This window comes from Macaca nemestrina, chromosome 6 (genome assembly GCF_043159975.1).
Source record: "Macaca nemestrina isolate mMacNem1 chromosome 6, mMacNem.hap1, whole genome shotgun sequence".
Classification (NCBI taxonomy): Eukaryota; Metazoa; Chordata; class Mammalia; order Primates; family Cercopithecidae; genus Macaca; species Macaca nemestrina.
In genome coordinates this window covers 5,593,598-5,616,965 of record NC_092130.1, presented here as the reverse complement: position 1 = coordinate 5,616,965, position 23,368 = coordinate 5,593,598, and the positions used below count along the sequence as shown (strand labels likewise).

Sequence of the window (23,368 nt, the reverse complement as noted above, 5' to 3'; positions counted from 1 at the left end):
TATCTGTTTTTCCATTCATTATTAAAAGTCGGGGTGTTGAAGTGTCCAACTATTATTGTTGAACTGTCTATTTCTCCCATTCAATTCTGTCAGTGTTTACTGGATATATTTTGGAGGTTCTGTTTTTAAGTGTGTACATGTTTATAATTTTTATATATACTTCACAGATTGACCTTTTTATTATTATAATGTCCTTTTGGTCTCATAACAATTTTTGTCTCTGTCTGATACTAATATAGCCATTCTAGGTCTCTTTTACTTGTTTTCATGGAATATATTTTTCTGTCCTTTCACTCTAAACCTATTAGTGTCATTAGTATTAAAATGAGTGTTTTTTAGGAAGCAAATAGTTGGATCACATTTTTTAAAAAGCCAATTCTTGCTAATCGATGCAATCTATGCAGTCTCTAAGCTTGATGGGAAAATTTAATCCATTTACATTTAGAATAATTACTGATAGGAAGGTAGTTTTTTCACTTTGCTATTTGCTTTCTACATGTCATATACTTTTTGTTTTTCAGTTACTCCACTGCTACCTTCCTTTGTGTTTGATGGCTATTTTCTAGTTTGTGATTTTGATTTCCTTCTTGTTTAGTTCATGTGTATACTTTTAGTTATTGTCTTAGTGGTTACCCTGGAGATTACAGTTAACACCTTCATTTACCACAATATAGTTTGAATTAATACCAAATTATTTTCAGTAATATGCAAAACTTTGCTTCTGTATAGCTCTGACCCCTCCACCTTATGTTGTTATTGTCACAAATTGCATGTATATACATTATGGTCCCATCAATATAGATTTATCATGAGTGTTTTATGAAGTTTTATTTTAAAGTTTTCTTTTAAATCTTATAGAAAAATGAGTTACAAATCAAAAATACATTAATATTAAATTTTATATTTATCTCCATAGTTACTTTTACCAGCTGTATTTATATGTTTATGCCGTTTCATATCAGCATGAAGGCTAAATTTTATATTTATCCCCATAGTTATTTTTACCAGCTTTATTTATATGTTTATGCCCTTTCATATCAGCATGAAGGACTCTTTTTATCATTACTAGTAGAGTAGGTCTACTAGTGACAATCAATTTTTGTTTATTGGGTTTATATGGAAGTATCTTCACTTCTTTATTTTAATTTTTTTCTTTTTCTTTCCTTTTTCTTTTGAGACAGAATCTCACTCTGTCACCCAGCTGGAGTGCAGCGGTATGGTCTCGGCTTACTACAACCTCTGCTTTTTGGGTTCAAGCAATTTTTATGCCTCAGCCTCCCAAGTAGCTGGGATTACAGGCATGCACCACCACACCCGGCTAATTTTGTTATATTTTTAGTAGAGACAGGGTTTCACCATATTGGCCAGGCTGGTCTTGAACTCCTGACCTCAAGTGATCCATCTTCCTGGGCCTCCCAAAGTGCTGGGATTACAGGCATGAGCCTCCCAAAGTGCTGGGATTATAGGTGTGAGCCACCACGCTTGGCCTGCTTTCATTTTTAAAGAATGATTTTGCCAGTTATAAAATTTTTGTTTCACAAGGCTTTTTTTAGGAGGGAGTTTGTTTGTTTAATTTTTCTTGAAGTACTTTAAATATGTTATTCCACTGTCTTCTGGCTTCCGTGGTTTCTGGTAAAAAAAAAAAAAAAAAAAAAAAAAAAATCAGCTGCTGGCCGGGCACGGTGGCTCACGCCTGTAATCCCAGCACTTTGGGAGGCCGAGGCTGGTGGATCATGAGGTCAGGAGTTCAAGACCAGACTGGCCAAGATGGTGAAACCTCATCTTGACTAAAAATACAAAAAAAAAAAAAAAAAAAAAATTAGCTGGGAACGGTGGCAGGCACCTGTAATCCCAGCTACTCGGGAGAGTTGAGGCAGAAGAATTGCTTGAACTTGGAGGGCAGAGGTTGCAGTGAGCCGAGATCATGCCACTGTACTCTAGCCTGGGCAACATCGTGAGATTCTGTCTCAAAAAAAAAAAAAAAAAAAAACAGCTGCTAATCTTACCAAAGCTCCCTGTACTTTATGATGAATCACTTCTCTTTTGTTGCATTCAGAATTTTCTGTTTGTTTTTGGCTTCAAAAGTTTGGTTAGAATGTGTCTCAGCAATATCTTTGAGTTTATACTTCTTGGGATGCTTTGAGCTTCCTGGATGTGTAGATTCATGTCTTTCATAAATTTTGGTGAAGTTTTGATCATTATTTCTTTAACTGTTCTTTCTTTCCCTTTATCTTTCTTCTTTTGTTCTGGGATTCCTGCTGTACATACATTGCTATGCTTGTCCCACAGATCTCCAAAACACTGTTCCTTTTTCTTTATTATTTTTTTCTCTTTGCTCCTCCAGTGGGATAATTTCAATTAACCTGTCTTATGGTTTGCTGAGTCTTTCTTCTGACTACTCAAATCTGCTGTTGAATTCCTCAAAGTGAATTTATCATTTGAGTAAGTGTCCTTTTCAACTCAAGAATTTCTATTTGGTTCCTTTTTATAATTTGTATATAATTATTAATATCATCTGTCTGATGAGACACCATCATCATGGTTTCCTGTAGTTCTTTGTACTTAATTTGAGCATATTTAAAATAATCAACTTGAAGTCCTTGTCTAGTTAGGTCCACTATCTGTACTTCCAAGGGGCAGTTTCTATTAATTTCCTTTTTATTTTCCTTTGCCTGGGCCATACATTCTTGTTTCTTTGCATCTTTTATAGTTTTTTGTTGAACACTTGACATTTTGACTAATGTGGCAACTCTGGAAATCAGAGTATCCATTTTCCTGAGGGCTTCTTGTTTCTGCTTGTTGTTGCTGTTTGTTTAGCAAATTTTCTTATTTAACTTTGTAAAGTCTGTAGTCTTTGTTGTGTATGGCCACTGAAGTCTCTGTTGCACTAACTTAGTGGTCAGCTAATGATTCAATAGGGATTTCTTTAAATGTCCAGAACAAAAAATCCAGAATTCTCAGTATTCATTGACAGGGTGTGTGTGTTTGCGCGTGTGTGTGTGTGTGTGTTGGTGCATGCTTTTTTAACACTCAGCAAGGCAGTTGACAACTCTACCTTAGCTTTCATTTCTTGTTTGTGAAGAGTCTGAAAGCCGGTCAGTGGTGAGAGCTCAGAGCCTTCTCTGGTCTTTTCTATGCATCCAGCTCTGGGCATACTTGTGGCTGGAAAAAGAAATTATCTGAGGAATAAGGATTTTGAAACACTTCTGCACATTGCTTGTAGGTCCCAACCAGGATATTGACATCAATTCAGTCAAGATGTAGGTCAGTTCCATCAATACAAGGATCCCTTGTGTTGCCCTTGTATAGCCATACCTATCTCCTCCAAAATCCTTCAGCCCAACCCTAGGTAACCACGAATCTGTTCTCTATTTCTGTAATGTTGTCATTCCAAGAGTGTTATAAAAATGGAATCATATAGTATGTGACCATTTGGGATTGGCTGTCTTCACTTAGCATGATTTCCTGGAGATTCATCTAAGCTGTGTATATCAACAATTTGTTCCTTTTTATTGATGAGGAGAATTTCAGCATATATAACTTTCATAGTTAAAACATGCAGGAAAACCTTATTTTCTTAAAACCACATAAGTTCACCTTTACAATGTTTTAGAAGCTTGACCACTAGCTAAGGGTTATGGTAACATATAGATAAGGGATAGTGCCTTTCCTTAGGTTGCATAATTATGGACTAGAGGTAGAGACAGATACAGGAAAAAATAGCTACAAGGCTACGAGGTGATAAGTTCCTTAGTTCTTAGATAAACAATGTTCTTTGGAAGCCCAGAGGAAGAAGACATAGTTTTACTGGGGTGAGGGAGGTAGACAAAGGCCAAGGGGTTGTAGTATTTTCCAAGTGAACAATGATTTCCAAAATAAAAAAGACCATGTTTGCCAAGGCAGTTTGAAGTGATGACTGAAGGGCCAGTGCTGGAGTACTCTTAGGACATTTAAAAACCTTTGTTCCACTTTATATTAATGTGTAATCTTAGGCAACTTACTAAACAATGTTAAGCCTCAATTCCTTCTGCATGTATAAAATGAGGATGATGGTTTGACATGCATCCCAGGATTAAATGAGACGGGAGGATTAAATATATACGATAGGCCTAGCACATAGGATGCACTTCATAAAGGTTATCTGCAATTATTATCATTATTACTTTTAGTTTATTGTTGCCCCACCATCTACTATTCTGGCCTCTTGACTTCTTTATTAGTGATTTTGGGCTGCTATAACAAAATACTGTAGACTGGGTGGCTTAAACAACAAAAGCTTATTTCTCATAGTCTTACAGACTGGAAGTCCAAGATTAAGGCACCAGCAGATCTGGTGTCTCATGACAGCCCTCTTCCTGGTTTGCAGATGGTCAACTTCTCTTTGTATTCTCACTTGGTGGAGAGCAGAGAAGGAGAGCAAGTTTCTTACATCTCTCTCTCTCTTTTTTTTTTATGATGGAGTTTTGCTCTTGTTGCCCAGGCTGGAGTGCAATGGGGCAATCTCGGCTCACTGCAACCTCCGCCTCCTGGGTTCAAGTGATTCTCTTGTCTCGGACTCCTAAGTAGCTGGGATTACAGGCGTATGCCACCACACCTGGCTAATTTTTGTATTTTTTGTAGAGATGGGGTTTCACCATGTTGGCCAGGCTGGTCTTGAACTCCTGACCTCAGGTGATCTGCCACCTCAGCCTCCCAAAGTGCTGAGATTACAGGTGTGAGCCACCACACCCAGCCCCTCACATCTCTTCTTATAAGAGCACTGTCTTCGTTCATTTTGTCTTGCAATGACAGATACCACAGACTGGATAATTTATGTGGAACTGAGATTTATTTCTAACAGTTCTGGAGGCTGGAAAGTCCAAGAGTAAGGGGCTGCCTCTGATGGGTGATTTCTTGCGGTGTCATCCCATGGCAGAAGGCAGAAGGGCCAGAGAGTACTCACACATGAGAGAGCAGAAGGGGTCACATTCATCCTTTCATTAGGAACTCACTCCTGAGATAACAGCATTAATACATGTACAAGGACAGAGCCCTCATGATCCAGTCACCTCTAAAAGGTTCCACCTCTTAAAGTTTCCAACACATAAACTTTGGGGGAAGTTTTAAACCATAGCAGGCATGAATCCCATTTATGAGGATTTCGTCCTTGTTAGGGTCTCCTTTCCTAATACTATCACATTGGGGCTGGGATTTCAACATGTGAATTTGCAGGAGGGATGCAAACATGCTGTCCAAAACAACTTCCTTGTATCAGGAGGCTTGAAGAATGATCAAGACTTCTTGCCTGAAATTTCTCCAAGGTTCAGTGTTTAAGGTCACATTTTTCTGCCGTAACCATCCCACAGTGGAGTTTTTGCTTGGTCTTACAATTCTCGTTTCTCTTGGTGAGTTGCACAAGTGGATTTGGGCATCAGAGGATGACCCTGAAGAAATGCCTGTGATGGAGTGGCTCCTAATAAGGGATGACATCTGTGGTTGAGATGAGAGGACTTGTCGTACAACTTTGTGTTGAGTGTTGTCAGGAAGCCTTTCCAGCATCTACACACACTGGGTGTTTACTGGACCTCTCTGGATCTGCGCTACCTAACTGCTGCACGACTACGTCCATAACTCCCCACGACTTGTAATCATGGCTGCCCTCAAAAAAGGTCAAGGGCAGCCGGGCTCGGTGGCTCACGCCTGTAATCCTAACACTTTGGGAGGCTGAGGCGGGTGGATTGCCTGAGGTCAGGAGTTTGAGACCAACCTGGGAAACATGGTGAAACCCCGTTTCTACTAAAATACAAAAAATCAGCCAGGTGTGGTGGCACGCGCGTGTAGTCCCAGCTCCTTGGGAGGCTGGGGCAGGAGAATTGCTAGAACCCAGGAGGCAGAGGCTGCAGTGAGCCGAGATTGTGCCACTGCACTCCAGCCTGGGTGACAGAGTGAGACTCCGTCTCAAAAAAAAAAAAAAAAAAAAAAAAAAAGAAGTCAAGGGCAAAGCCAAGGCAGCACCAACTCTCTGGTGCCATGAAAACAGGAACCTGGATTTCTAGTGTCCATGGTCTTCCTGGCTCATAGTCATTTCTGTCTGAGTGCATTGGCTAAGAACAGGGCTGGGGAAACTACTGTCATAGGCCTAATTGGACCCACCACCAGCTTTTGTATGGTCCATGAGCCAAGAACGGGGTTTATATTTTTCAACTGTTGGAAAAAAAATCAAAATAAGAATAATTTTTCATAATACCAAAAATTGATATGAAATTGTAATTTTAGTTTCCATATAAAGTTTTACTGCTGGGCTCACTCATTTTCACAATACTGATAGCCACTTCTGTGCTACAACAGTAGAGTTGGAGCAGTTGAGACAGAGACTGGCATGCAAAGCCTAAAACATTTACTATTGGACTCTTTGCAGAAAGAGTCTGCTAAGCTCTGGTTTACAGCATGAGCCCTGGAGCCAGACTAACCTAGGTTTGAGTGCTGTCTAGCTGCACCCTGGGCGAGTGACTTACCTCACTGAGCCTCACCATCCTCGTCTGTACAGGAGGAATGAGAGAATGGCATGAGTCTCCTAGGGCTGTCATGAGGATTAAGGAAGATAGCACAGTGCTGGAACATAATCAGGACCTGGTAAGTCGTCATTGCTAGTGTAATGACAATGACCTTTTTTTTTTTTTTTTTGAGACGGAGTCTCGCTGTGTCGCCCAGGTTGGAATGCAGTGGTGCAATCTCAGCTCACCACAACCTCCACTTCCTGGGTTCAAGCAATTCTCCTGCCTCAGCCTCCCAAGCAGCTGGGACTACAGGCACATGCCACCATGCCTGGCCAATTTTTGTATTTTTAGTAGAGATGGGGTTTCACCATATTGGCCAGCCTGGTCTCAAACTCCTGACCTTGTGGTCTGCCCAGCTTGGCCTCCCAAAGTGCTGGGATTACAGGCATGAGCCACTGCATCCAGCCAACAATTATTATTTTAACTGTGTGATAGGTACCACGGACACACACAAGAATGAAATGCCATCTGTACCCTTGAGTTGCCCACAGTCTTGGTAGGGAGGCAATAAAAATGTAAGACAGTTATAACACAGTGGGTTAAATATCAAGAGAGGAGGAAACCTGGCCAGGCATGGTGGTTCACGCCTGTAATCCTAGCACTTTGGGAGGCCAAGGCAGGTGCATCACTTGAGGTCAGGAGTTCGAGACCAGCCTGGCCAGCATGGTGAAATCCCATCTCTACTAAAAATACAAAAATCAGCTGGGTGTGGTGGTAGGCGCCTGCAATCTCAGCTACTCAAGGCTGAGGCAGGAGAATCGCTTGAGCCCAGGAGGCAGAGGTTGCAGTGAGCCGAGATCGCCCCATTGCACTCCAGCCTGGGCAACAGGAGCAAAACTCCATCTCAAAAATTAAAAAAAAAAAAAAAAAGAGAGAGAAGAAGAAACCTAACTGCAGGAAGAGATGGATGGATGCATTAAAGGTGACAAAGGGGCGGGAGGGAAGCCTGGAGTGATGGGTTGGGGTAAATATTGAATATTCTTGAAGAACAATTTCTGTATTCTAGGCACTGGCTAAATGCTTTCCATGAATCTTCCTTATTTAGTCCTTATAATAATTCAGTGATTCTCAACCAGGGGGAGGAGGAAGGAGGTTTGACCCCCAGGGAATATTTGGCAATGTCTGGAAACCTTTTTGGTTGTCACGCTGGAGGTGGGGCTGCTACTGGCATCCAGTGCGTGGAGGCCAGTGACACTGCTAGCATCCCGCAACGCACAGGACAGCCCCACAACAAACAGCTGTCCTGCCCAAAATGTCCACAGTTCTGCGGTTGAGAAGCTTGGTGATAACCCTGAAGAACTGTTCCTATCTGCAGTTTACTAAGATGTAGAGTCTAACTTGCTTCTCCCAAGGCCCCAGAGCTTCGCAGCCATGCCACAAACACGATTCTCACAGCTTCCTTTGGCCAGCCAAGGAGGAGATCTGAATGGCTTCAGTGGGGAAGTAACAGGGACAGATTTCTGCTTTACAAAAGATTATTCTGGCATCTCAAGTGGAGGAAGGACTAGAGGCCTGAGCTGGAGGCTGGGACCTGGAAGCAAGTTAGAGTAAGGTGCGGTGGGGTGAGCCCAGGGGCAGGGTCTCTGTAGACGTCCCGCCCTCTCCAGCCCTGCAGAATCAGCATTTCATCTCAGGATGAAACAGCACTTGTATTTCAGTGAGTGGCCCACATTGATTTTTTAAAAAACTTTTATTTGAGGCTCAGGGGTACGTGTGCAGGTTTGTTATATAGGTAAGTTGCATGTCGTGAGAGTTTGATGTACAGATTATTTCATCATGCAGGTAATTAGCATAGTACCAGATAAGTGCCGTCAGTTAAAATTGGCAGATACTGTAGTGTCTACTGGGTAGGTTGAGAGAGATCTATACATTTTGTTCTTTTTTTTTTTTTGAGACAGAGTCTTGCTCTGTCACCAGGCTGGAGTGCAATGGCACGATCTTGGCTCACTGCAATCTCCACCTTTCAGGTTCAAGCGATTCCCCTGCCTTAGCCTCCCTAGTAGCTGGGACTACAGGTGTGGGTCACTACACCCAGCTAATTTTTAATATGTTAGTAGAGATAGGGTTTCACCTGTTGGCCAGGATGGTCTCGATCTCTTGACCTCGTGATCTGCCCGCCTCGGCCTCCCAAAGTGCTGGGATTACAGGGGTGAGACACCGTGCCTGGCTGAGACCTATACATTTAAAAAATTATTTATTTATTTAATTTTTATTTTAAGTTCAGGGATACACGTGCAGATTTGTTATATAGGTAAGCTTGTGTCATGGGGGTTTGTTGTATAGATTATTTAGTCACCAGGTGTTAAGCCTAGTACCCATCGGTTATTTTTCTTGATCCTCTCCCCTCTCCTACCCTCCACACTCTGATCTGTCCCAGTGTCTGTTAGGCCCCTGCATGTGTCCATGTGTTCTCATAATTTAGCTCCTACTCATAAGTGAGAACATGTGGCATTTGGTTTTCTGTTCCTGCCTTAGTTTGCTAAGGATAACAACCTCCAGCTTCATACATGTTCCTGCAAAGGACATGATTTTGTTCTTTTTTACGGCTGCATAGTATTCCATCGTGTATATGGTGTATTTTCTTTATCCAGTCTACCACTGATGGGCATTTAGATTGGTTCCGTATCTTTGCTCTTGTGACTAGTGCTGCAGTGAACGTACACATGCATGTGTCTTTATAACAGAATGATTTATATTCCTTTGGATATATACCCAGTAATAGGATTCCTGGATCAAATGGTATTTCTGTTTTTATGTCTTTGAGGAATTGCCACACTGTCTTCCACAACAGCTGAACTAGTTTACACTCCCACCAACAGTGTATAAATTCCTTTTTCTTCACAACCTCGCCAGCAGAGAGGTCTATATACTTAAGCTGAGCTGAGGGGGCTGAGACTGAGAGCAATTTACATAGTTTTTCCAGGAGCTGGAGACATAGACATGAAATAACAGACAAGAACTAAGTAAAACATACAGTGTGTAAGGTAATGACAAATGCCTTGGAGAAAAATAAAGCAAGGAAGACGGATAGAAGTGAGGGGGTTTTCATTTCAAATAGGGAGGTAGAAAAGGTCTGTGATATATTCATGTGCAGAAAAAGAGCATCTTCATGAGGGCTGCTTTAGAGCTGCATTAGAACCCCGCTCTGAGTCAAGGAGAAACTCTTTATGAACTATCAGCCATTCAGCTGACAAACCATTTAAGGAACTGGCCATTCTGTGAACGGGCTTGCAGTGGAGAGTGAGGGAGGAGAAGCAGGTCAACGCCAGGGGGAGGTTAGTTCAGCCTTGCACCTGCTGAGTGGGTGGCGTCCCCAGCAATGGGACGAGACCAGGGGAGCTTTCCCAGGCATCTTTGATGGATGAAGGGAGATAGAAGTTCATGCCCATTGTCCTGACCCAATTATCAAAGCGTCCCTCTCTCACTCTCCACAGTGTCTGAGTTGGGGTGTCAGATTGGTGGTGACTCTCAAGATGCCACCTGGAGCATTAGGGCCTGTGAGCAGGGGCTTACAAAGGGGAAATAACTTTCTGGAAGGAAATGGACAGGCCTGCAGAATAAACTCTCTTTTCCAAATGAAGACCAGCCCTTGGCCACTGTCCCGGTACCCAGGGACAGCAAAGGAAGACAGCCTGTGAACAGCCCAGTGTCTGGCCTGGAAAACACGTATTTCCACGCCATTTTAAACGGGCGGTTGCTGAATTCATCACTCTGTGTTTCAACAATAGGTACTTAGTTAATTAAGTGGTTATAGCCAATCCCTGATGGAATTATATTTGTCTTTGCAATGCAGAAAACATGCGATAATGTGTTGAAGTGGGGCGGCGGCCCCTCCTCGCAGAAACCCTCCCCAGTCCCCCACCCCAGGCAGGTTTCCCTTCCCTCCCCTTCCCGCAGGCCCCGGGCTGGTTTGGGGCTCTAGTCTGAGCGCCTCCTGCGGGACGCTCCACATGGCTGGCACCGGCGCGCCCCCGCGCGGCCGCCTGCTAGAAGCTCACTCTCCGCGGAGGCGAAATCTGGTTTTGATTCAATTCGATTAAGTTCAGGGCCTGGGAGGGAGCCTTGGTCCTGGGCCCTGCAGAGACTATAAACAAGAACTTTTAGGCTCGTGGGGTGGGGGACGGGGGCACGTGGAGACAGATAAATACAAACATGGGGTTAAGAGTTAACGATTGGAGCCAGACTGTCTAAGTTACTCCCGTGGCTACTACTAGGGACTTGGATGACTTTGGGCAAGTCATTAAACTTCTAAACAACGGTAGTGTGGACCTCCCCGGGATGCTGCCAGCCTCAGACAGACAGTATTCAAAGTTGTCCCAACAGAGGTTTGGAAGCACAGAACATGCTCAGAAAGTGTTCCTTATTAATATGTATTATTATTATAATCAATCACCAGTGGTCTTTGTATGACATTTAAAAGATTCCAGAACGCACTCTCCCTTCTGTTACTCCATCCCTTACTACTAATTTTAAACTTAATGTCTTTGTAAAAGTATGAGGGAGAGAAGAAAAAGCGTATTAACACGTATGTCTACAACTAAATTATCTCCAGCTGCTACCACACTTGTTTCTCCTTTTACCTAACCCAGACCCAGGAGGAATTGAGGGTACATTAGGCCATATAATTGACATTTAAGTTCATCATATATAAAACAAATCCATATTAACTACGCTGTTTCCCTCTGTATTTTGCCGGTGGTGTGGATCGTAAAATAGGCTGGCCTCACGTCCATACCAGCGACTTCACTAAAGCACCTGGGAAAATACAACTTATTGTAAAGCGGGGCCCAGAAGCATAAATAAGCAAACAAATGGTAATTTGATTTGAGCATAAAGTTCATCCCTACGGAGCAGGGTTTCTCCACCTTGGCATTATCGACATTTTGGACTAGATAATTCTCTGTTGTGGTGGGGGTTGTTCTGCCGGCCTCTACCCACCCGATACCAGTCGCGATGCCGCCCCCACCTCTCCCCCGCCCTGCCCCCCGCTGACCCCTTAGTTGTGATCACCCAAAATGTCTCCAGACATCGACAAATGTCTCCTGGGGGACAGCATTGCCCCGAGTGAGAACCTCTAATATAGCGTGTGGTTTTTTGTGTGAGGCCATCTAGTTACAGCCAACAAAACGAAGCGTCCGGCTTGCACAATTCTAAGACCGCGGTTCTGGAATGGTATGTAGGCCCCTCCTCCCACAAAAACAGGCCCGGCTCTGATGTGGGAAAGGTCCCTAGGCCCCCTACTGAGTTGGAATTTGAAGCAAAGGAAGTGGGAATTGAAAACTGTTCCCAGGACCCACAGTTCTGCTGCCTGTAGAAATCCCCGGACAGTCCTTGGAATCTTATTAGAACATGGTGAGTTTAGTAAAAGATGCCTAGGTTACTCACCGTAAAGGGGTCATTATAATATTGAATGAAAATTGATTTTGTCTAAGTACCACAAAATCTCACCATCCTTGCAAACTGTAGCTTTTATTTTAGGCAGATTTCTTGTGGTTCTTATATATCAGGGGTTGGCAAACTACAGCTCATGGGCCCAATCTGATTGGCCGCCTATTTTTGTAAATAAAGCTTTATTGGCCCACAGCCACATCCACCCATTTACATTACCACTGTGGCTGCTTTCACTCCGCTGTTGCAGATTTGTGACAGACACTAGAATATTTACTGTCTAGTCCTTTACTGAAAAATGTGCCCAGTGCTATTACATACAAACAATGTCCACAAAACTTTAGTGGTCTTATGCTCTTTTGATATGGCACACAGTGAATTTTATATCACTTGGGCGGTAGTTTACAGACTTTCCTGCTGACAAAATTCCTTAGCAGCCATATCCTCACCTGATTATAGAAATGGCTGCAGAAGGTAAGTAGTCGTATTTTTCTCAAGGATCAGAAGAGATCACTAAGGCAAAGAAGGGTGGCATGACTGGCCCAAAGTCATGGTCAGTAAAAATCAGAGCTGAGACTCATGATCTCGTCCCTTGTTCCATCATCACACTTCATGGATTTCTACCTGTGCTGAGCTGTGAGTTGGTCATGTGTATGCTGTGATATGCAGATTCTCTTACAGCTATTTTTTTCCCTAAACATTCAGCTCTTTAGTAACCCGTGCAGATAAAAAACACACTTTTGGTTTGATTGTTCGTTTGTATTCCTAGGATGACGGCCTCATTTAGAAATTTCCCCAAACCAAGGTGACTTGCGTATTCTCTCCTAGTGAATCAAGACAGATATATAATTTGCCCATTGTTTTGTAAATATGAACACCAAGTAAGTCACACCAACCCAGAAGGAATAAACTATGCTAATAGCATCTGAAAGCTAGATGGGATATACAGGCCTTCCACAGCAGATTTATTGGTGAAGTTATTTGTTTTTGCCCTGGGGCAAAATTAACTCAAGACGGGATATTAGATATTTAGACCAGCATTAAAGTGTTGGTTGGGGGGAAAAAGAAGAAAACTTGATTCTGTGTTTACATTTGGGAAACACTGTTTTAATAAAAAATGAAAAGGTTTCTGCTGCAGAACTTTTCAGAGCCTTTAATACATTAATACGCTTGTAACTTTCCACGGGGGCCAAGGTGTGCAGCACTTTGCAACTTCTCTTGAGAGTGGGCCCCCTTCTTTCCAGAAATATCCATTAGGGTCATTCTGTGGATATTTTTGAGGGTCTGTGCAGTGCTCCCCACACAGTGCAGCCCTATCTATGTGGGGCATCCCATGTACTCCTTATGGGAACTGTCAAGAAGGGGTCATTATTATCCCCACTTCATAGATGGAGAGTCAGGTTCAAGCTCCTCAGCAACCTGGGGTGGTTCCAGGATTCCGCTGCAGGCCATCTGCCCCAAGCCTGCATTCCCAGCTACTGTGTCACCCCACTGCTTGGCTGGATCTCCCTTGTTAATCAAATTGATTAGCCCATTCAGCTTCATAAAGGAATCTGGAGGTAAAATGGTTTAATTTTCTCATTGAATTTCTCAGCATCTTGACGAAGAAACTGACCTCCTTTGTGAGCTTTGGTATTCTAATACAGCTTGAATTGACTAGCATATAGCAATTGTCTTTCTGGCCACAGCAATGCCTGATAATGATGTCTACTCAGGCTGGTGGCCCTGGCTGTTTGTTCTAAACCTTGAGTTGACCCTGCATGAACTCACAGGAACGGAGGTGCCGCTGAACCTCTCTTATCCTATGCCGCACCCAGTCTTTCAGTGAACTGGATCTGGCCCCCAGGGGAATGCCTTATATATTTATTAGTTAGGACTCTTGGTTGCAAGTGTTAGAAACTCAGCTCAAACTCGGATGAAGCTGGAAACCATCATTCTCAGCAAACTAACAAAGGAACAGAAAACTAAACACTGCATGTTCTCACTCATAAGTGGGAGTTGAACAATGAGAACACATGGACACAGGGAGGGGAACATCACACACCAGGTACTGTCGGGGGGTGAGGGGCAAGGAGAGGGACAGCATTAGGACAAACACCTAATGCACCCGGGGTTTAAAACCTAGATGACAGGTTGATGGGTGCAGCAAACCACCATGGCACATGTATACCTATGTAACAAACCTGCACATTCTGCACATGTATCCCAGAACTTAAAGAAAAAAAAAATAAAAGAAAGAAACTCAACTCAAACTCTTAAGTAAAAAGAGAACTTTACTGGCACATAAATCCAAGGAAGGGGTGAAGAACTGGGCCTCAGGAAGGATAGCTGCTCAGCTGGACTCAGGAACAACCAGAACCAGGACACGGCATGTTCTGAAACACTGTTTCTGCCTTGTTTCTTGGCTTTTCTCTATAAGCAACTTTATTTTTTCTTACTATAGACTGCCTCTTTTGAGGTAAGATACATGGTGACATGGTCTGAGATTTTTAATGCCACCTTTTCGGCCACCAGAGGGTAACTGACTTGCATGTGGTTTCATCCCAAGACCAAGCCTCAGGGAAGGGACCCATTGGCACAGCGGGGTTGGGTGACCACCATGGGATCCACCAACTATGACCAGAGTGGGAGAATGTAGCCATAGGAGAGAGGAAGTTTCTAGAACGGCAGAGAGTCCCACCTATTCATGGAAGCAAATGACAGCCAAATGGGTCAGTCAATTAAATTCTAACCCTGGTTTTTACTTTACCTATGTAAGTTTACCATTTAGGTTAAACAATTCCTGTTTTACTGAAGTTAAACGTTGTCTTTCTCATTAAACAGAACAGTAAAGGGAAGTGGTTAAGTGGGGTATTTAAGGATATAATAGCATCACCTCCGAGAACTCTTGTGAGGATTAAATGCCGTAATACAGGAAAAGTGCCCAGCACACAGTAAGAACTCAATCCATGCTAGCTGTTGTTATTATAAACAAAGAGAATCCTTCAGAAGGCATTTATGAAAAGCCATTCACATGTGTGTCCTTTCTCCTTAGTTTCCTGGGGGTGGAAGTCTGCAGCGCAGCCAGCCTCAGTGATAGCTGGCAAGAGTTGGGTGTCTGGTTGGGGTACGGGTCTTGTTACTGCGTGTGCTTCTCTGGGGAATGGGCAACAAAAGTGAAGCCTCAGCGGTGTCCACGGCAGGATCAGATTCTCTGCCCATCCTCTAAAACCTCCACCCCATGCTGACATTAAAGTGAATTCGTTTCCTGAGACAACCTAATTTCCTCCGAAAAGGTCTAATTTTCCCAGGAAGTGGTTCATTTCATCCAAACCCAAAATGATTTCAGCTGTCTGACGGGATAGGTGTTCCTTGTTCTTCGCCCCGACGTCTACATCTCTGTCACTTCCTGGAAATGCAGACAGACAACTGCACAGAGCATTGCGATCCTGTCCCAGGATTTTCCAGACCATAAAGGAAATGTGGATATTAGACCGGCTGTGCCCTTGAGCAACACCCAGTACCTAAAATCACTGGGTTTCCAAGAGGGACTACGTGGAGGAGGCATATGGTTTTTATAACTGACAAGACATTCTGATTCATTAGAACCACTGAAATTGTGTGCGAGGGAAAGCTGCACAAAAGAAGACCCCTTAGCTCATAGCTGTCACCAGGCTAGTGGGTTGGAGCCTTCAACAAATCACCTCGCCTCTCGGGCTTAGTTCTCTCATCTCTAAAATGGAAATGAATGGGTTTTGAGGTGTAAATGAGACAAAGACTGGGAAATGGCGCCCATCGCACATTGCCTGACTCACAGGGAGCACTCCGCCTCCTCTGGGAGCACAGTAGAAGCAGAGAGGGAATCACCCACCCTCTGCCAACTGCTATCAGTCGGCAGTCAAATTGTTCTCTAAGCACCACTTTTCTTTAATCAGGCTATTCTTCACTGGGGCTGTTTTAATTAAGGGTCCGCTGTCAACACAAAACATATGTTCTGAAGTCTTGCTTTGGTTACTAATGATGCCCGGGATGATTAAGTCTGGAAGGAATTTCCAGCCCCGACTTACTTGGCCTCTTCTCCCTCCCCCCAGTCCCTCAAGCCCCCATTTCGCTCACATCTCAGCTTTCACCCACTTACACTCAGTCCCTGGCACTGTTACCCTTTTGGAAACTGACCTAGAAAAGCAATCTGTTCCAATCAATATGCATGGTGTAATATCTCAAAACACGCTTCTGACCATCTCTCATTCCTGCTGATAATCGTTCCATTGAGATCCAGGCTAATAATTTGTTATTTTTCAAACTACATTATTCAAAAAAAGTTACATACACACACACACAACATATACCATATATATGTATAAACACACACACTGACATGTACTTATATGTGTATAAACACACCACATATACTTTATATATGCATACACACACTACACATACTGTATATATGTATACATGCACTATATACACTATATATATACACATACCACATATATGTGTGTATATACACACACATACTATGTATGTATACACACACACCACATATATACATGTATACACACACCACATATGTATATATACACACACACCATATATACTATATATGTATACACACACCACAAATACTATTTATGTATACATACACACCACTTATACTATATGTGCATACATGCACACCACATATACTATATATGTCTACACACATATATACTCTGTGTACACACACAACACATATAAACATGTATACACACACCACATATGTATGTATACACACACACCACAGGTACTATATATGTATACACATACTATATATGCACACATGCACACCACATATATTATATATGTGTATACACACCATATATACTATGTGTGTATACCCACACCACATATATACATGTGTACACACATCACATATGTATGTATAAACACACCGCATATATTATGTATACACACACCACATATACTATATATGTATACACATACTATATATGCACACATGCACACCACATATATATGTGTATACACACCGTATATATTTATGTGTGTATACACACACCACATATATACATGTGTACACACATCACATATGTATGTATACACACACCACATATGTATACACACACCACATATACTATATATGTATACACATACTATATATGCATACATGCTTATCACATATACTATGTGTATACACACACACCATATGTACCATATATGTATACACACACCACATATACTATATATGTACAAATACACCACATATACTATATATGTGTGTATACACATCACATATATATTTGTATACACACACTACATATACTATATATATGTATACACATACAGTGAACTGGAGAAGGGGCAGAATGGTTGCCTATTGACTTAGCTCAGTTGTTTCTGAATTGTCACAGGTGTGGCAGACGACCTCTTACACTGGTCTCCACCTGTGGGTATTTATACTCTGTAATCCCTTTCCCTTGAGTGTGGGCAGGACCCAGTGACTTGTTTCTAACCAATAGAATGCAGCAAAAATGATGATGTCATTTCCAAGATTAGGTTATAAAAGACCCTGCCTTCTGTCTCACTGGGACTGTCTCCTGGCCTCTTGATTGTGTGCTCTGATAAAGCCAGCTGCATTGTGGAGGGGCCTGCCTGGCCAGGCACTAAGAGGGGCTGCAGCCTAATAGCCACTTGAAACCCTGAAAGTGAGTCCACCCCAGTTAAGCCTTGAGACAACCCCAGTCCTAGCTGACACCTTGATTGCAGCTGAGTAAGACACCCTGAGTTGGAGGACTGAGGAGCTGTCCCCAGATTCCTGACCCACAGAAACTGGGAGATAGTAAATGTGTGCTGTGTTAGGCTCTAAGTGTGTAGTCATTTGCTGTGCAGGCAGCAACACACAACTAATACCCCTAAGCAATTCAGCCTGGTCCGAAATTTACAAACTCCTGAGATTATGCGCCTGGTAAAGTGGAATAAGAGACTCTTGTGAAGAGGAAGATAGTGCCTAGCTCAGAGTGCTGGTGTATGAGATGAAATAGCATTTGCTCAGTGACAGCCTGGGCTTGGCTTATAGCAGGTTTCACATAGCATTAGCTATTATCACTGATTCCTCAAGGCCTTTTTTGTCTATTCCCCTCTCTGGAGACTTTTCTCAGTCCCTTTGCCTCCCTCACTAGGGAGAGCTCATCACTCACTGTACCAGGAACTCACACTGAACCTATTGGAACCTTGCCACTCTGTGCTATAGTCTTTTTATTTTATGCGAACCCCCTTCTCTCCACTATACTGTGAAATTCATCATTGTGTCTATAGCACCTATAGACCTATAGTCAAATTTTAAAAATCCCCTTTTCTACCTTTCTATTCCAGGCAAATATGGTACCATGTTGAGACGCCTGGGGATGCAAATGAAAGCGCTTTTCTGAAGACTTTGTTGCCTTCAAAGGCAGGGAGAACCGTCTCAACCATCACAGGTGAGTTAAGTGCAAATAAAACTCATTATTGAAGGCAACAGCAGGAGTTCAGAAAAGTCATGTAGAAGAAGTGGGGCTTTGATTGTGAAATTCTTTGGTCCTCAAAGGCCAGGAACGTTACATTTCCTCTTCATTTTGCTCACAAAGAGATGGAAGTAGGAGTCAGGAGCTCTTGGAGATAGTCTGGCACGGGTAGGTACCAGTGTGTCCATTTTACAGATGAGGAAATGGAGGCAATTAAAGAAAAAAACAGGTCGGCCACATAGCTAAGTATAGGTCCAAAAGTGACTTTATTTTAAATGCTCATTTGCCTGACTAACCCTGAGTCTGGGAATGCCTCCAAAATGTCTAGTTGATGTATCACTTTTTATGTGGGACACCTATTCATTGTAGGTTTCTTCCAAAACAACCCTCGGTGCTGTTGCAGAAATCACAGGCTGTGGCGCCTGCAGTGTTCTCTCAGCCACCTACACATTCCTTCCAGAGCACGTATACTTTTGCCCCAAGATATACACCTTGGGTCTGGGGGGTGGCGGTGCAGAGAGCTACCTGTCCTTCAGCTGCCCAAGACCGTACTTCTGCTTGTAAGTTTCCCTTAATAAATCACCCCAGGCCAACAAACTGGATTGGTCTGCCTCATTCTTTGGTTTCTCGGCACCTTTGGAATTTGGGGGTCATTTTGGATACAAGGCCCTTTCACAGAAAGGCCAGTTAGTATGGGAAAGAGAGGGTAGAGCTGGGACTCAACCTTAAGCCTGCTTGTTGCAGGAGGTCACGCTCCTAGAGTCACCGTATCGTTAAAGGTACCCTGCAGTTCTGGGTGGATATATCTGCAAACTAGAGGGCCACTCATTTAAGATAAATACCAGGTTTCCCTTCTCCTCCCCTGGGCCGAGGAGGAGGAAGAGCAGCATGCATATCTCGTTAAGGCTTCTTCCTTGTTCCTCCCATCTAAAATTTTATTTCTTTTCTTTTTTTTTTTTTTAATTATAAAAGTCATGAATGCTCATAGAAAAAACCCAGGCATTTTTAAAATTTTTATTTTATTTATTTTTTTATTGAAGCAGGGTCTCACTGTGTCACTCAGGCAGGAGTGCAGTGGTGCAAACACAGCATATTGTAGTTTCGATCCCCAAGGCTTAAGGGATCCTCCTACCTCATTTTAAATTTTTTTATAGAGACAAGGTCTCACTATGTTGTCCAGGCTTGTCTTGCACTCTTGAGCTCAAGCAGTCCTTCCACCTTGGCCTCCCAAAGTGCTGAGTTTACAGGCATGAGCCACCACACCCAGCCAACACATGCATTTTTTAAAAAACAAAACCACAAGAGTTTTACGTGTGCACAGAAAAAAAAAAAAAAAGTCTGTTTTGTTGACTAATGTGTCCACAATGCTTAGTTTGGAAGGAATTAGGTAATTATTTATTTAACACAAAAACGTGTTATTGCCAAGGGGCTAGATTATGGGAGGCATTAATTTTTATTTTATACACTTCTGTATTGTGATTGGTAATTTTATGTGTCAATTTGAGTGGGCTAAGGATGTCCAATGAGCTGGTAAAACATTACTTTTGGGTGTGTCTGTGAAGATGTTTCTGGAAGAAATTAGCACCTGAATCAGTCGACCTGGTAAAGAAGATCTGCCCTCACCAATGTAGGAGGGCATTGCCCATTTCACTGAGGGCCCAAATAGAACAAAAAGGCAGAGAAAGGGCAAATTCAGTGTCTCTCCTTGAGCTGGGACATCCATCTTCTCCTGCCCTTGGACACTGGAGATGCTGGTTCTCAAGCCTGTGGACTTCAGGACTTACACCAGCCCCCGCTACTCCCTTTCTGTGTTCTCAGGCCTTTGGCATTGGCCTGGGAGTTACACCATTGGCTTTTCTGGTGCCCAGGACTTTAGAGATAGACTAAATTACACCACAAGTTTTCATGGTTCTCCAGCTTACAAATGGCATTTTGTGGGATGATATGGTTTGGTTCTATGTCCCCACCCAAATCTCACCTTGAATTGTAGTTCCCATAATCCCCACGTATAATGGGAGGGACCTGGTGGGAGATAATTTAATCACAGGAGTGCTTCCCTCATGCCATTCTTGTAATAGTGAGTGAGTTCTCATGAAATCTGATTTTTTTCTTTTCTTTTCTTTTCTTTTCTTTTTTTTTTGAGACAAGAATCCTGTTGTCACCAGGCTGGAGTGCAGTGGCGCGATCTTGGCTCACTGCAACCTCTGCCTCCCGAGTTCAAGTGATTTTTCTGCCTCAGCCTCCCAAGTAGCTGAGACTACAGGCATGTGCTGGCATGCCTGGCTAATTTTTGTATTTTTACTAGAGACGGGGTTTCACCATGTTGGCCAGGATGGTCTCCATCTCTTTACCTCATGATCCGCCTGCTTCGGCCTCCCAAAGTGCTGGGATTACAGGCATGAGCGACTGTGCCTGGCCGATCTGATGGTTTTATAAGGGGCTTTTCCCCCTTTGGTTCGGCACTTCTCTATCCTGCAGTCATGAGAAGGACGTGTCTGCTTCCCCTTCCACCGGGACCGTAAGTTTCCTGAGGCCTCCCAGCCATGTGGCACTGTGAGTCAGCTAAACCTCTTTCCTTTATAAATTACCCAGTCTTGGGCAGTTTTTTACAGCAGTGTGAGAACGGAATAATACGCGAGATTCCTTGGCCTCTGTAATCACATGAGCTAATTCCCATAATAAATCACCTGATATCTATCATCCAGTTATTAATCCATCCATCCTATTGATTTTGCTGCTCTAGAAAGCCCTGATTAACATATGTATTATTCAAATTTTTAAATAATCATCTACACGAGTGTGTGTGTGTGTGTGTGTGTGTGTGTATATATATATATATATATTTTTTTTTTTTTTTTTTCTTGAGATGGAGTTTCACGCTTGTTACCCAGGCTAGAGTGCAATGGCATGATCTTGGTCCTCACCACAACCTCTGCCTCCCGGGTTCAAGTGATTCTCCTGCCTCAGCCTCCTGAGTAGCTGGGATTACAGGCGCCCACCACCATGCCCGGCTAATTTTTGTATTTGTAGTAGACACAGGTGTTCTCCATGTTGGTCAGGCTGGTCTTGAACTCCCAACCTCAGTTGATATGCCTGCCTCGACCTCCCAAAGTGCTGGGATTACAGGCATGAGCCACTGTGCCCAGCCCCCGATTATACATTTTTATATACAAATAATTCATTGTTATACTTTAGCTGTAAAAATGCAGAAGGTATGGAGTAAATACTTATTTAAAAAATTAAAAAACAAAATTGGCATGTGTATTAGTTTCCTAGAGCACTGTAACAAAGTACAACAAACTGGGCAGCTTAAACAACAGAAACTAATTGTCTCAGAGTTCTGGAAACCAGAAGTCTGAAATCAAGCTGTTGGTGTGGCCACACATCCTCTGGAATCTGTAGGGTAATCTTTACTTGCCTCTTCTAGCTTCTGATGGTTTGTTGGTAATTTTTGGCAATCTTTGGCCAGCAGTTACATAACTCCAATTTCTGCCCTCATGACATCCTCCCTCCTGCATCTGTGTCTTCACATGGCTGTGCTGTCTTCCTATAAAGACACCAATCATACTGGATTAGGGCCCACCCTAAAGACCTCATTTTAACTTGATTACCTGTGTAAAAACCCAGGCTCTGAAGCCCAGAGATAAAAGGACAACACCCAGGTCCATGGTGAGCTTGGATGGAAACCAGGAATTCCTTTCAACTTTCAGCACGTGTCTAGTTTGGAAGAAATAACTGGAGATACAGTAGTTTCCCCTTATCTGCAGTGGATACATTCCAAGACCCCTAATGGATGCTTGAAACCTTGGATGGTGCCTGTCTTTGTTCATTTTCTGTTACTAGAATAACACAGACTGGAGAATTTATAAAGAACAGAAATTTATTTGGCCCATGGTTCTGGAGGGTGGGAAGTCCAAAAGCATGGTGCAGGCATCTGGCAAAGATCACCTCATAGCAGGAGGCATCATATGGCAAGTAAGTGCAGGAGACAGAGACAGAGGACTCAAGTCCTTGGATAACTCACCTACTCTTGAGATAATGGCAATCTATTTATGAGGGATCCATTGTCATGATCTAATCGCTTCTCAGTTTTTCCCTTTTTGTGGAGAACAAGATCTCGCTATGTTGCCCAGATAGGTCTCCAACTTCTGCGCTTAACTTGTCCTCTCACCTCTGTCTCACTAAGTGTTGGGATTATAGGCATGAGCCACTACACCTGGCTTCTTTCCAGCTGTTTTTTTTTTTCTATCTCTCTGAGATAGAACCTTGCTCTCTTGCCCGGCTGGAGTACAATGGTGCAATCTCACGTCACTGCAACTTCCACCTCCCAGGTTCAAGCGATTCTCTTGCCTCAGCCTCCCAAGCAGCCAGGACTACAGGTGTGCATCACCACACCCAGCTAATTTTTGCATTTTTAGTAGAGATGGGTTTCACCATGTTGACCAGGAGGGTCTTGGTCTCTTGACCTTGTGATCTGCCCACCTCAGCCTCCCAAAGTGTTGGGTTTACAGGTGTAAGCCACCACGCCTGGCCCAACTGTTTTTCTTTCTAATCACTTCTTTAAGACCCCTCCTCTTAATGCTGTAATGTTGGCAATTTAATTTCTTTTTGAAATTATTTTATTTATTGTTTTCTAATTTAATTTTAATTTTAATCTTTTCAAAAGACAGGGTCTTGCTCTTTTACCCAGGCTGGACTGCAGGGGTATGATCATAGCTCACTGCAGCCCCAAATTCCTGGGGCTCAAGTGAGCCTCCTGCCTCAGCCTCCTGAGCTGCTAGGACTACAGGCATGTGGCACCATGCCTGGCTAATTTTTATGTTTTTTTTGTAGAGAGGGGGTCTTACTATATTGCCCAGGTTGGCCAGGAACTCCTGACCTCCAGAAATCCTCCTGCCTCAGCCTCCTAAAGCACTGGGACTGGAGGTATGAGCTACCATGCCCAGCCATGGTAATTACATTTTG

The 23,368-nt window shown here is 43.0% G+C and overlaps 1 long non-coding RNA gene across 1 annotated transcript in view; it reads left to right on the top strand.

Moving 5' to 3' along the window:
* Positions 1–23,368, top strand: part of LOC139363692 (uncharacterized) — a 58,929-nt gene that overhangs the window by 31,577 nt on the left and 3,984 nt on the right. Inside the window, exon 3 of the long non-coding RNA XR_011624444.1 lies at positions 18,276–18,379. This is a non-coding gene — a long non-coding RNA (uncharacterized lncRNA). The remainder of the gene's footprint in view (positions 1–18,275; positions 18,380–23,368) is intronic.